The sequence below is a fragment of the Erythrolamprus reginae genome, chromosome 2, assembly GCF_031021105.1.
Source record: "Erythrolamprus reginae isolate rEryReg1 chromosome 2, rEryReg1.hap1, whole genome shotgun sequence".
NCBI lineage: Eukaryota > Metazoa > Chordata > Lepidosauria > Squamata > Dipsadidae > Erythrolamprus > Erythrolamprus reginae.
In genome coordinates this window covers 233,048,123-233,062,668 of record NC_091951.1, presented here as the reverse complement: position 1 = coordinate 233,062,668, position 14,546 = coordinate 233,048,123, and the positions used below count along the sequence as shown (strand labels likewise).

The window sequence follows — 14,546 nt, the reverse complement described above, 5'->3', positions numbered from 1 at the left end:
GTACGAACTGGGAGAAACCCACCTCTGGTTTGTACACTTTTTGCAGTGAAGAGAGACACACAAACACAAAAGCCCATAATTAACTATGAGTAGGTTTATGATGGCGATAAAATACCAAGGCAAAAAAAAGCAAGGCAACAGGAAGGAATGATTACACCAGATATTTCCATTTGGGAGCAAATTTTATTTATTTAGACTGGTCTATATCATATACATGGCATATACATGGATATTCTAATTTTTCAAGTTTCACCTGCAGCATCACATGATGCTAGATTAGTTAGACCAGCTGGACATGCAAATCCAGATTCTCAATACAAAGTTATGGACTTTCTTAACTTAATTTGATTTTTCATATTATATGGGCTTAGAAGTCAAAATCTTTTAAAAATCAGTTTCTGTGGAAATTTGATGGGCTTAAAAGACCATACATTTCATTAGGAGTTTAACATAGATGTGGCTGCTCCATCTTATTCTTATTTATCTGAAAGTTCTAGGTTAACATTTGTTTTAAATTATTATAGATGTATAGACATTTGGTCCTACCTCAAGGCATTGTTTTAAACCAGGAGTCTCAAATTCAATTTACCTGGGGGCCGCTGGAGGTAGAGGCTGGGTGAGGCTGGGCCACATCAGGTTTTCCCCCCAAAAAGCTCTTACAAAAACATTCCAATGTTATCAAATGTCTTTATTTTTTCATCTTGTTTTATGTTAAAAAATAAAAATAAATTAACAAATTCATAAGAAAAATAAAAATAAATCAGTAATAAATAAATAAAATGAAAATGATAATAATAATAACAACAACAACAATAATAATACAGCAGATATAGAAGACTGAAGAAACCACATATACTGTAATTGCTGACTAGAGAAATGTAATTAGTATTATTGAGATTCAAATGTCTGTATTAATAGTTCTTTAATACTTAACTTTCTGAACATGAATGGAACATTGAACATGAACTGTTTTGAACGTGGCTTCTTCTCCCTACTTCTTGCTGCTAGAGATCTGGCAGCTCTTACTCTTGCATAACTAAGCCACATTTGGTTTAAGGGAGGAAGCAGTTGAGACCCTCCATAGGGCTTGAAGATGCTCACCAGTAAGTCTGGACCTGTACTTGGATTTGTTAAATGAGAAGCTGGAGGCCGAGGAAGGTTAACAGCTCTTTATTGGCAATCAGGAACAGTTGAAGTGACCAGCTCGCAGGTAGGAAGTGACTGCTGGCTACCGGCTAAAGCCGCGCCTTATATACCTTGCTGGCGCGGGGAAAACACGTGAGTTCCTCTTTTTTAAACTTACGCGCCAAGGTTTCCCTTGGCCGTGACTTAAGACAATCAGCGGTTACCTTTATTTAAAAATACAAACATAATACACTTTCCCCCATAGGTTGAACAAACTGTCAATCATTTAGATATGTGATGTAGTCTTGTAGCCTGATTGGTGGCTTGCCGACTCGCACAGACCTGCGCAGTTCAGTTTGCAGGGAATTGTCCTCCTGGTCGGCTGGCTCCTGTGCTGCTCCGTCCTGGTAAAGATTGTCTTGCCCTATAGACGTAGAAGTGGTCTTTCCAACGCCAGCCGCCAGGGTTCCAGGGCAGCCACCGCTGGATGCCAGAAGAGGATGCGGTGAGTAGTCTGGTTGGTTTTGGTAATTCCCATGCGTTTTATCTATGGGGAAAATGTCATTGTTACTTTGTGTTAACTCACTTGGGTGTCGTTTTCTGATTTGGTCTATGTGTCTGCGCCAGATTTTCCCATTGGCTGATTGGATCGTGTATGATTTGGGGCCGGTTTTTGATTCAATTGTCCCCTCTCTCCAGCGGAGATTTGAGTCAAAGTCTTTTGCTGGGTCACCCGTTTTAAAAGTCCGTTCTGGTTCCGTTGTATGCTTGTCTTTCCTTTCGGAATACTCTGGGTGAATTCTGTCCAGCTGGGAACGGAGTTTCCTCCCCATGAGAAGATCTGCTGGACTTTTGTTTGTGCTGGCCGACGGGGTGATGTGCTGGACTAATAGGAATTCGTCCAACTGCTGTTGCCATTCTCCAGGTGCTGACCGGTGCAGGGCTTCTTTTGTGAACCTCACCATGCGTTCAACCCGGCCACTAGCGGCCGGGAAATGGGGAGATATTAATGCATGTTGGATCCCCCTTTCGGCCAGGAAGACCTCCATTTGCCTGGAGGTTAGTTGTGGACCGTTGTCTGAGACGAGCACATCCGGCAGTCCATGTGTTAAGAAAAGTCTCCGCAGCCCCTGACACTGCTGTTGTAGTTGAGGTCATTAAGACAACCTCCAGCCGCTTGGAGTATGCTTCGACCACAATGAGGAATGATTGTCCCGCTAGAGGTCCTGCGAAGTCTATGTGTATGCGGGACCATGGTCCCTTTGGTGTCTCACACTCCGTTGGTTTGGTCTTTGGTGGGTTTGGGCGAGTTTGTTGGCATGGGTGACATGTGGCTACCCAGATTTCTATGTCCTGGTCTAAACCTGGCCACCAAAGGTGGCTCCTGGCCAGGCTTTTCATCTTTACCATGCCTGGGTGACCCTGGTGTAACAATTTCAATGCTTTCTTCTGTAGCTGTTTAGGAATTACCACCCTGTCACCCCACAATATGCAATCTCTTAATACATTTAATTCAGTTTGTCTGTTCTTGAATACCTGGCATGTCTCCTTTGGAATTTCCCCCCCCCCTCCGGCCACCCTTTAAGTACCCATTGCTTTACTCGGGATAACACAGGGTCTATTTCTGTCTCTCTGGCTATTTCCGCTGCCGTTATTAATGGGTTTTCTTGCATTTCTATCAGCAATACATTGGACGCTGGGGTTGGGTCGTGTACTAATTCTGCCTGAGGACACCTACTTAACATGTCTGCGTGCCCAATTTCCTTCCCCCTCCCTGTGCTTAAGTACATAATTATAAGCAGCTAAAAAGATCGTCCAGCGGGTTATTCTCGGAGACAGAAATGTGGGGGTCTGCTTATCTCCTGCTAAAATGCCTAACAATGGCTTGTGGTCCGTAATCAATGTAAAAGAGTGGCCAAACCAATATCCATGGAAGCGTTTAACGCCTGCAACTAAAGCTAATGCCTCCTTATCTAATTGAGAGTAATTCCTTTCTGCAGGTGAAAGGGTTTTAGAATAAAACGCAAATGGGGCATCTGCGCGGGGAAAACAGACGTGAGTTCCTCTTTTTTAAACTTTCGCAACAAGGTTTCCCTTGGCCGCGACTTAAGCCAATCAGCGGTTACCTTTATTTAAAAGTACAAACATAACAGGATTTATTGAAGTTCAAGGTAGAGAAGAGCTTTTCGCACAAGTATGTGCTCCCAAAAAGACACATGGTCCACTTGAACATTTGGGAAAGCTCAGGGAAGCTGGGGGGGCGATTCTGTCAAAAATTGCCCGAGCTTGTCTGCTTTTCCACTCACCTCCCTGAACTTGGCTTTGAGTTCAGAGTTGCACTGCAGGTCAATGAGCGCCATTTGAAGCACAGGAGGGGTATCCTGCACATCAAAGGAGAAGGGGTTCCCAAAAATTTGAAATGTTGCTCTGTGCATCTTGAAGTCTGCAAATGTGTGATCAAATTCCTCCTGTAGCTTCAAAATGACATCCACATACTCCTCACCACTGAATGGTGTGCCTGCATCCATGAGTGCCTTGCATGCTGGGAAATGGCAAATGTTTGTCTGAGAAAGCTGGGCTTTCCATAACATACGTTTTGTAGAGAATGCTCTTACATTGTCATAGGCAGCACTGACAAGTTGCCCCTGGCCTTGTAACTTTTTGTTCAGTACAGTAAGCTCATGTATTGATATCAACAAAAAAAGCTAAGTCCGTAAGCCATTTTGTATCACTTGGCGCAGGAATAGCAATCCCATCTTTCTCCACTTCCGCTCTCAACTCAAAAAATCTCTTCAATATGTTTCCCCTGCTGAGCCAACGTACCTCGGTGAAGTAGAGCACATCCCCATATTCTGACTCCATTTCCTCTAAAGAAGACTGAAACCTGTGCTTTAAGCCCCTGGATCTGATACTCCTCAGCATATTTAGTTGGGTAATGACATTTCAAATTGTATTCCTTGTGCAAATAAGACACGTGCTCATCACCAACCTTTTTTCTTCACTGCAGGCTTTGAAAAAGACATGTTTAGGGCTGTCTTATATATAATTGCCCCCCGGAGGCGGAGTAAAGACGCTGAGACATATATTGTGGATTAATTAAGGGTCATTTATTAATTAGCATAAATTTAAATAACTTTAAATAAATTTAAATACGTAACTTTGAATATTTAATTCAAAACAAACTAAGGACCTGCAGAGCCAAACTAACGGGGCGGAAATTCCTAAATAACTAAATGCGCCACACCCCCTAACCAATCCAGTCCGCACCGTCAGTGTGGAATAGGCGAAAAAAACGGCCGCCTCTAAAGGGGAGGCCGCAAAAAATTCCTATTCGGCCCCAAAGGCGACCTCCTTATGACACACTGTTGATAGCGGAGGGTGGGCGGGTGTTCGCTCCAATTGCCGCAATGCGGAGGTCCCTTCCGGATCGCCCTTAAATTATTCGTTTTGCTTTGCAGAGTCACTTAAAAACAAAACAGAAAGACCAACTTTAAACCACATTTCGGGGGGGGGGGTGTTAGGAAAGCAACTCAGGTTAGTCATACATACCTCAAAGCCAAGGATAAAGCCACTTCTGGCCTCAGTGGTCTTTATATACCTATGAAAACATGAAAAGGCAGAGGCGGGCTATCATTGACTGACAGTTCCGAAAAGCAATCAAAAGCTTCTTCCACTGCTGAATGGGAGATAAGGAAAATTGTGTTAGGAAAGACAATGGTTTTAACAACCCACAATCAGGTTGATTAAGAATTATGTTAACTAGAATTAAAAACATCCAGAGAAGCCGATGCTAGAAAAGGTAGCTATAAATTTATAGTAACCATATCTGTCCTTTATTAAAAAGGGCAATCTTTTATTTTTTTTAAAAAAACCTGTCCTTTAGATTTATTAAAAAATTAATTATTCTAGGTCTTGCTCTTTTAATTTTCTTCATTCTACAGAGTTGTAAACACAAAGAATTAAATGTTTGTATTCTTATGAACCTCTTTCGGATTTATCCCTTTTGGGGATTATACTTTATTTTTTTCCAAGGTGTAGGTTCCTTTCCTGGTGTAGGTCGTCTCTGATTTACAACCAGTTTAATAGCCATTCAAAATTATAATGTACTCAGTTATCGCATGGTCAGATGATTGCATTTTGTGTGCCTGGCAGCCAAACTTGCATTTATGACGGCTTGCAATGGCCCATGGTCATGTCATCACATTTGCAACACTTTTTGCCAATGGCAAAACCGCCCACTGGTTAAAACGGATTTGCACTTACGACCACTTGTTTTGCTTAATAATCACAATGACTTGTTTACGGATGGTCATAAAAACAGTTGTAACATTAAATCTTATCAAATAGTGACTCAACTTATGACTGTGGTACCTTAACAACTGATATTCAGATCCTTATTATAGTTGTAAATTTTGGACTACTGACCGTCCTATTTCATTAGTATTTCATTATCCTATTAGATTTCTTTGTGCCTTTGTTTCTTTAGTGTTATGCAGCTTAGCTATTTATCATTGCTGTATCTTTCTTTAGTGTTATGTAGGTTGGCTATTTATCATTGCTGTATCTTCTTGCTGTGAGATTCCGGATGCTGCGCATGTGGAGCAACCGTAATCTCGTGCGCAGACGTTCTTCCAGCAGCAAAAATTCTGTGCACGCATGGAATCAAAACCCAAGTGATTTTAGCTGCCAGAATTGCTTAGGTTGTGCGTGCATTGCGCCTGCAAGACCGGCGGCAGTGGAGCGAGACTATGCACTCCATTGCCGCTGCCGGAATAGCGTTTCCAACCATTCTGGGTCCTGCCCATTACTACGTAGCGCAGTCTTTTGGAGTTCCGCATTCCCTGCAGGCTTTTCCCAGCCAACTACCAACTCACCTCTGGAGGTGCCTGGAGCTGGTTCTTCCTCCTTCTGTTGCAGCTCCTGGGGAAGGAAGGAAAGGCTGTTGTTAGTACCAGTTTGCTCTTTCTGTACTTGCCCTCTGCTCTACCCATGTAGCATATTGGACTCCTTCCTATCTGAGGGGCTCGTCTTCTGGCATTGTTTTGATGCTTTTCTTGGGGTTTTCTTACTAAGGATACTGGAGAAGGCTGCCATTTCCTTCTCCAGTAGACCACATTGTGCCAGCATCCCCCACTAGGACCTGTCTGATTGGGTGGCCCTGCACAGCATAGCTCATTGCTTCATTGAGCTTCGCAAAGCAAGGCATTGATCCCTGAAGAGGGTAGAATACATACCTCTAACTCCTGGAGGAGGCGCTCCAAGCTGTCCGGGGTGTTTCCTTCCAGGCTGCCCAAATTCGCCGGACTGTTCTCTGGAGAATCCTGTGGACGACAATGATCCCATTCTAAATTACCAATCTCATTACTAGGAAGAATTGCCACAATAAAAATGACCATATTACCCAAATTTCTATATTACTTCCAAACAATCCCAATTAAATTAGAAGGAACCTTTTTAAAAAAAAATTAGACAAATTAATATCCAAATTTATATGGGGAAAAAAGAGACCAGAATTAGACTTAAATGGACACAAGATAGCCCTATGCAAGGCGGACTTGGCTTACCCGACTTCAAACTCTATTACCGAACAGCAGCCCTAACATGGGTTAAACTTCAAAATACAAGACTACTAGCTTTGGAAGGATATGATATCCAGTCCGAATGGCACAGTTTCATTTGGGACAGCAAATCTACTACACACTCATATTTTAAACACCATCTGATAAGGAAGTCATTAATAGACAACTGGAACTTAATTAGGAAGCAACATTATTTTAAAATACCACTATGGTTCTCAAGCATAGAAGCAATAATTTACCCAAACACTATAAGTCGACAAAAACTATTAAACTATTCACACTTATTAGATAAAGACTCAAAATTAAAAACACGAACACAGCTAAATGAAGAAGGAATAAAAGTGGATTGGTGGTGTTATCACCAAATATCATCTAGATTCCATGTAGACATAAAGAAATATGGAATACAGAAAAACTACACTCCATTAGATAAAATCTTATCAGGACCCCACAAGAAACATTTACAAAATACTCCAAGAACACCAAAACGTGGAAGAAATAGTAAAAGGGAATATGATTGCTTGGGCAAAGAATATAGGTCACACAATACAATTGGACCAATGTGAAAAAATATGGCATACCAATTACAAAATCACAAAATCCACCGCATACAAAGAAAATGCAATAAAAATGTTTTATAGGTGGCATGTGCCCCCTGAAAGGCTAGCAAAAATGTACACCAACCTCAAGCCTAACTGTTGGAAGTGTGGTGAGAAACAAGGTTCATATTTTCATATGTGGTGAACCTGCAGACAAGTTAAAGGAATCTGGCAGAAACTTCAGAAATGGATAAAGGAAATAACTAAGATTGAACTAGAAATGAAACCTGAAATATTTTTGCTTGGCATTTTTGAAAATCAGATGAATAAGGAACATTATTACCTAATACAACATCTAATAACATCAACGAGAATAGCTATCGCACAATTTTGGAAGAATGAAAACATGCCAAATGAAAGGAATTTAATAAAAAAAATGTTAGATTGTGCTGAAGCAGATAAACTAACAATGGAACTAAAAGAAAAAGAAAAAACAAATACTACCAAATATGGGAATAATTTTACATTTGGTTAAATAAAAGAACACCCCTTTATAGTGCTACGAGATAAAGAAACAACTTAAAGAACAATCTTTTTTTACAAAGTCCATATAGTTTTTTGCTTGGTTTATTTGATAAGAACTTACGACATAAGAGTTCAACTATAACAACATACAACTCAAACCACTGGTCTTAACACCGCCAAGAATTTTTTTTTTTTTTTTAAGAGAGGACGCTGTCAACAGTCTCTACTACAGGAGAAGAGAAGAAATATATCTCTTGCTTGTTTTTTCTGTTCTCTGTATTTTATGTAAATGTACTGTTTGTCGTTATTGTCTTATTATATACACAGTGGTATCACGGTACTCGACCACAATTCGTTCCAAAAGTGTGGTCGAGAACCGATTTGGTCGAGTACCGAATTTATTTATCCCATAGGAAATAATGGAAATGGATTTAATTGGTTCCCAGCCCCTGTTAACTCTCTAAGAACCAATTAAATCTATTTTCTTTATTTCCAATGGGATAAATAAATTCGGTACTCCAAGCTGCAGGAAGTGTGGGGGCTGCTGCAATCCCAGCAGCTTCAGGGGGCCGAGGAGCTGTATAAGAGCTCCAAGCTGCAGGAAGGGTGGGTTCAGATACCGAAGCAAATTTTTGCTGAAAATTTTATTCGTTATCTGAAATGTACAAGAACCAAAGCGTTCGAGTACCGAGGTACCACTGTATGTAAATAAAAATTATTTTAAAAAAAGAAAAAAGAATACATACCTCTAATTCCTGGATGAGACGTTCCAAGCTGTCCGGGGTGTCTTCGTCCAGGCTGCCCAAATCAGTGAAACTGTCCTGAGAATCCTGTGGATGACAATAATCCCATTCTCCATTAAGGACACCAGTCCCTGCTGATTTGTGGCAAAGGAGCCATTGGCACCAGAGCTTGGGGGCATGTGGCTAACCTAAGTACCATCTCCCAAGGGCCGGGTGTCCCCATGCTCCGCTGCCCAGAACGCTCCAGCACAGCTCGGTCAGGTTAGGAGAACTAACTAGGGGGACTCCACCCCTCCCCAACTGAGAACACTTTGTCTTACTTACCCAAGGGCTGGAGGATCCCAAAAATGAGGCCAGGTCCAGGCTGCTCCCTGACCCCATTTGAGCTGTCATCGAATCCTGCAAATGAAGATATGGAGGCTAAATCCTAAGCTTTCTGCGTCCCAGTAAGATTGAGAAAGGAGAGGGCGCATCAGGCCCTAGGGGCCAACAGCAAGCCTTAAGGTTAGGGCGATGCCTTCAGTCCTGATGGGAGGGGGAGAAAGCTTTACAAGCCTTAAGCTTAGAAGGATATCTACCATAATTTCTCCCCCTCCCATCAGGAGTCAAGGCATCGCCCTAACCCTCTCACCCTCTGCCCCCCTGCCAAGGGTTTCTTACCTCCGAGGGCTCTCGCTGCCAGATCGTATAGGTGGTGTCTCTGGGGGAAGAAAACAAAGGGGACAAAGATCAAAATCAGCCATGGCCCATTTTGCAAAAGTGGCCATGTAGACGCTCCAAGAGCCCTTCCAGCTGGCCTGACAAGGGGTTTGGCCTGCCAGTGGGACTGCCCTGTGCCACCTGTCCTGTGACACAAGCAGCAGCAGCAGAAGCAGAGACGCCTCCCCTCTGCACGTTTTTTTACCTACCCTGAACCCTGGCTATTTTCTTCATCTTGTGGCTCCTGAAATAAGAAGGCAAATATTAAATCTATTGGCATAATTTCTTGGCAGGATGTCTGCCATTACAGTGGGGAGGGGGTCTTACCAGTGGCCTTACCAGTTCCTTAATAGAGGAGAGCCCTGGAGTCCATCTTCTGGGGATCTCCATCCTGGGGAGAGAACGAAGGGCCTGAGTCATTCTTCTGTTAGCCAAAGTAGAGGCAGAGGGTAGAGATGCCTCCCCTCTTGTAAACCTTACTCCTAGCCACCTTCTTGGGGGCTTCAGAGTCCCTTGGATGAGAGGACACTCACCCCACGAAGGGCAGGTCCCTGCCAGACTTCGATGTATTTGGGGTCCTGGCAGCCCCAGCCATCGATACCTGCAAGTAAAAAAAATCCAAAGAGCTCTTCTTAAGTTTTCTAGGCTGGCCAAGTTCCCCCCAGTGGGATTTCCACCCTTTCCCCACCCAGATTTGAGGAATGGCCACCCACTGGCCACGTTGCAGAAGCATACTTACTCCAGGAGGTGTCTCTTCTCCTCCTCTTCCTCCTCCTTCAGTCCTGCCCAAAAGAAGAAGGTGGCATGTCAAAAACATCCATCTCTAGCCGAGCCTCTCCTTTCTCAGCCTTGCCTGTCAGCCTGCCCATCTTTTTGCCCCTGAAGGCCCCTATGCACAGAAAGTCATTTTGGGGAGAGGATCTTACAGACTCTGCAGACCTTCAGCGGTGCCTAGGGATGGGCAGCAACCACTTTCAGCTGGAAAACTCCCTCATTGTCCAGGTTTACTGCCTTATGAATAAAGTACAGGCTGGAGTGGGAGCGCTGGAGGTGATTGCTTTTTCCCGCAGTTGTCGATGAGAGGCAGAGAATTGCAAAGCAACAGCCATCCCCCTCACAGGCCCATCCAAACGGAGATGCTGCCATTGTCCAAGTTTATTTCCCTCCTGACCCTCCCCTGCCACCGCCGCTCTCCTACAGCCGCTCATGGACAACTGCGCTCAGCGAGCCACTGGGGATTTGGAAACACCAGGGATTTGGTGGCACCTTTTAAATAAAGTAAATAAAGTCCTGATTTTCCTTTCTCTCGACTGCCCAGAGTGAATAAAACGTTTCGCTTCTCAGGGTGCTGGGATGAGGATTCTTCTCCCGCTGCTACTAATCCATTTGAACACTTTTAATTATTCAATTTTTTCTCGTTTTTTCTTACAATGCTTATAAACTCTTAGTTCTCGTTATAATCCATAGAACTATTTCTTTTTTTAATGGTAATTTCATTTAAGATTACAATTTTACAACAAAGTAACAAATCAATATGTTCTACAGAACTGAAGAAGTTTCCTTCAATCCTTACTGAAAGAAGTTACGAAGGACAAACTTTAAGGAATAAATAGCGAAAGAGTATAAAATTTTTTATTTTAAAAAGTTTCAAATGGCTATGGGTTCAGATAAATTTGAAATAACATTTTGGAGTTAATTATAAAGACCCATTCTCATAGGAAAATATAATTTTGAATTATTTAAAAAATAAAAAAATTAAAAAGTCTAAAATTTGGGCATTAAAGGAAAATAGATGAAATATTACAATTATAAAAAAATCACTCACCCTCAATTTATAAATATAGAATGAAGCAAAATATTTTAACATTGCACATACTAAAAATATTTTGAACAATGAACCTAGAAATTAACTTTAAGAGTTTCTTCCTCTACAGATACACTACTTTGTAAATTGTTACTTTGTTGCAAATTGTAATCTTAAATGAAATTACCATTAAAAAAAGAAATAGTTCTACGGTTTATAATGAGAACTAAGAGTTTATAAGCATTGTAAGAAAAAAACTAGAAAAAATTGAATAATTAAAAGTGTTCAAATGGATTAGTAGCAATTCTTAAATATCTGATTGGCAAACAGATGGAAAAAAGTATAATTCAAAGATTCCTAACAACTGAAAAACCCTTAACTGGGTGCTGACTCTGGCTTCATCCTGACCATCTGCACCCTCACGCAATGCCCTTAGGACAGTGGTTCCCAACCTTTCTTTGACCATACCCCACCTAAGCATCTCTAAAATTGTGACCCCCCTGACATATAATTGTTACTATTCAAAAGTGAACTCCTCAGCCAAAGGAAGCCTAAAAGGCCATTAACTTGGTTTAAACAAGGTTCCAATCGCTCCCATTAAAAATCAAATTGCCCCCCTGTAGGGCGTGGGCCCCACGTTGGGAACCATGGCCTTAGTAAAAATTTTGGCTGCCCTATCCTGGTGTTGTCCCACCATGGCCAGGGTTTAAGGAGAAGGGGGAGGTGGTACCTGGGAATGACCTCTTCTCCTGTGCAGCAGCAAAGTCTTCTTCGCAAATATTTCCAAAATCTCTGTGAAATAAAATAGACATGTTAAAAGAGTTGGGAAGCATGAACTTACTCCCCTACTGCCAGATTCCTCCCATTTGAGATACCAACACTTACCCTGCAGCACTTTCTGGCTGCCATCCTTAGATTTCACCCGGTTAGAATGCTCTGGGGGGGAGGGGCTTATCAGGGCAACTGACAATCTGGTTCCCTTGGCAACAGGTAAACAATAGCCATTGTCTATGTCTACCTGGGTCTAGGGGAGGCCAGTGGCTGACTCTTTTGGTGACCTTTGGCCTCTGCATTTCCTGTGGGTAGTTGTCTGTTCATGAACAACAGGGAAGTACCATCATTGTGGCACAAAGCACAGAGGGCATCATGGCATCCTAGGGCGGAATCGACTTTTAGTCCAACTCTCTCTCTCCACTTATATTATGAGTTATGGGGGCTGCGTATCCCTACATCTATGGTTACATAATTGCAATTAGATGCTCGGCAATTGCCTTACATTTGTCACTGTTTGCATCCTTCTGGAATCCATGTGATGCCTCGATTTAGGACTGCAACAACTTACAAATGTAATTCTGGCTTCAATTGCAGTCTTAAGTTGAGGATTACTGTTACTGATAATGGGACTTCACATTAGAGAGATTCTGTACTGAAATACATTCACTGCCCTATTATATAGAGAGAGACAGTTCTTCTTTCCTCAGGAACGGACTTGGTAGTAGCAAATATATTCTATTTTAAATTTCCAAATATACACTAGGAACAAAATAAAAATAAAAATAGACACCCAGTTTAAAGTAACCAGTTTCCCAATTTGTACAAAATCAGATACAATGAAATATGAAAGCACACGCTTCACGGAAACTGAACAATTTCTGACTTCCTTTTAAATCCAATTTTGCATTTTTGGTTCTAAAATATCCATTGTATCATATCGCTATAGTTTTTATTCTTCCTGTAATGGGAGAATTCAAAATATTGGAAACAGGATTAGGTAGACATAGGACAAGTAGTCATTAGGCTTCATTTAAAGTTCATTTAGTGACTGTTGAAAGTTACAATGGCACTGAAAATAGGAACTTATGACCACTTTTCAAACTTGTATCAATCCCTTGATCATGTAATCAAATTGAGATGTTTGGCAATTGGTTCATACTTATGACCACTGCTGTCTCCCAAGTTCATATAAAGCCCTTCATGGCATAGGACCAGATTATCTCCGAGACCGCCTTCTGCCGCACGAATCCCAGTGACCGGTGAGATCCCACAGAGTTGGCCTCCTTAGGATCCCGTTAACCAAACCATGTCGGCTGGTGGGACCTAGGGGAACCCTCTAGAATCAGCTCCCCCCAGAGATTCTCACTGCCTCCACCCTCCTTGCCTTCCAAAAGAGCTTAAAAACTCATCTTTGCCGCCAGGCTTGGGACATTTACATCTTCCCCCTGATCAATGAATGTTTCAAGTATGAGTGTTGAATAATTGGTTTGATAGGTTTTACTTTCTTTTAATAGAATTTAATGGTTGTTTTTAATGTAGTATTAACTGGATTTATATGATTGTTCTCGTTTTTGTAAATGCTGTGAGCTGCCTCGAGTCCTCGGAGAGGGGCGGCATACAAATCCAATTAATTAAATAAATAAATAAATCTGATCATCTACTGCAACCGTTTGAAAAGCAAAATCAATGCTGAAGCCAAATTCATTTAACGACCATGTTAATAACTTATCACATACAGTTAACAACAATGGCCAAAAAAAGGTAGTAAAATGTGTCAAAACTCACTTAACAAATGTCTCACTTAACAGCTGAAAGTTTGGGATCAATCCTGGTCATAAGTCGAGAACCATCTTTATAGCCCATGGACCAGCACTGACCAATCCGGTTTTGTGACATTATTGTAATGGCACCAGCGAGTGGCTACCGGTTCTTGTGAACTAGTCCGAAGTGGGAGAAACCCAGTTGGCGATAAAATACCAAGGCAAAACAAGACAAGGCAACAGGAAGAAATGGTTACACCGGATATTTCTATTTGGGAGCAAATGTTATTTATTTAGCCTGCTCTGTGTCATATACCGTATATACTCGAGTATAAGCCGAGTTTTTCAGCCCAAAAACTGGGCTGAAAAACACAACCTCGGCTTATACTCGGGTCATTGACAAAGTCACCACACGAGGGCGCCATTGCTTGAGCCAGAGCGAGGAGGCAAAAGCTTTTGTCCCCTCTGGTGAGGTCGTGTGTGTGTGCGTGTGTGCGTGTGTGCATGCCCCCTGTCCCCCCCACCGTGAAAAAAGCCAGCTACCTCTTGCTGAAACCCAGTGGCTTTTTTTTTTTACTCCCTGTGTGTATTTGTCAACAGGTTTACAGTAACTATTCCTTGCTCTCTCTGCATTGCCCTTAGTTGGATTAAAAAGGCCCCCTGCTGTCAGATTCTCCTCCCCCTCCTTTGAAAGGATTTAAACTGTTTAAAAAATGGTATTTTGTGGTAGTTGCTGTCCTTGCTTGGATAGGATCTGATAATGTGTTGTGAGGCAGAGCTAGACAGGAATTCTTTTTCTATCTGTCTATCTTTCTATCTATCTATTTTTCTATCTATCTATCTATCTATCTATCTGTATCTATTTCTATCTATCTATCTATCTATTTTTCTATCTGTCTGTCTGCCTGTCTATCTATCTTTCTATCTATATCTATCTGTCTGTCTGTCTGTCTATCTTTCTATCTATATCTATCTGTCTGTCTGTTTATCTATCTATC

General features: G+C 41.8%; 1 long non-coding RNA gene across 1 annotated transcript; it reads right to left on the bottom strand.

Moving 5' to 3' along the window:
* Nucleotides 1-8,543: 8,543 nt before the first annotated feature.
* LOC139158868 (uncharacterized) lies at nucleotides 8,544-9,212 on the bottom strand. Its single transcript, XR_011557757.1, has 3 exons — nucleotides 9,172-9,212; nucleotides 8,836-8,910; nucleotides 8,544-8,598 (listed from the first exon to the last, which is right to left on the bottom strand). It is a non-coding gene; the product is annotated as an uncharacterized lncRNA (long non-coding RNA).
* Between the last annotated feature and the right edge of the window lie 5,334 nt (nucleotides 9,213-14,546).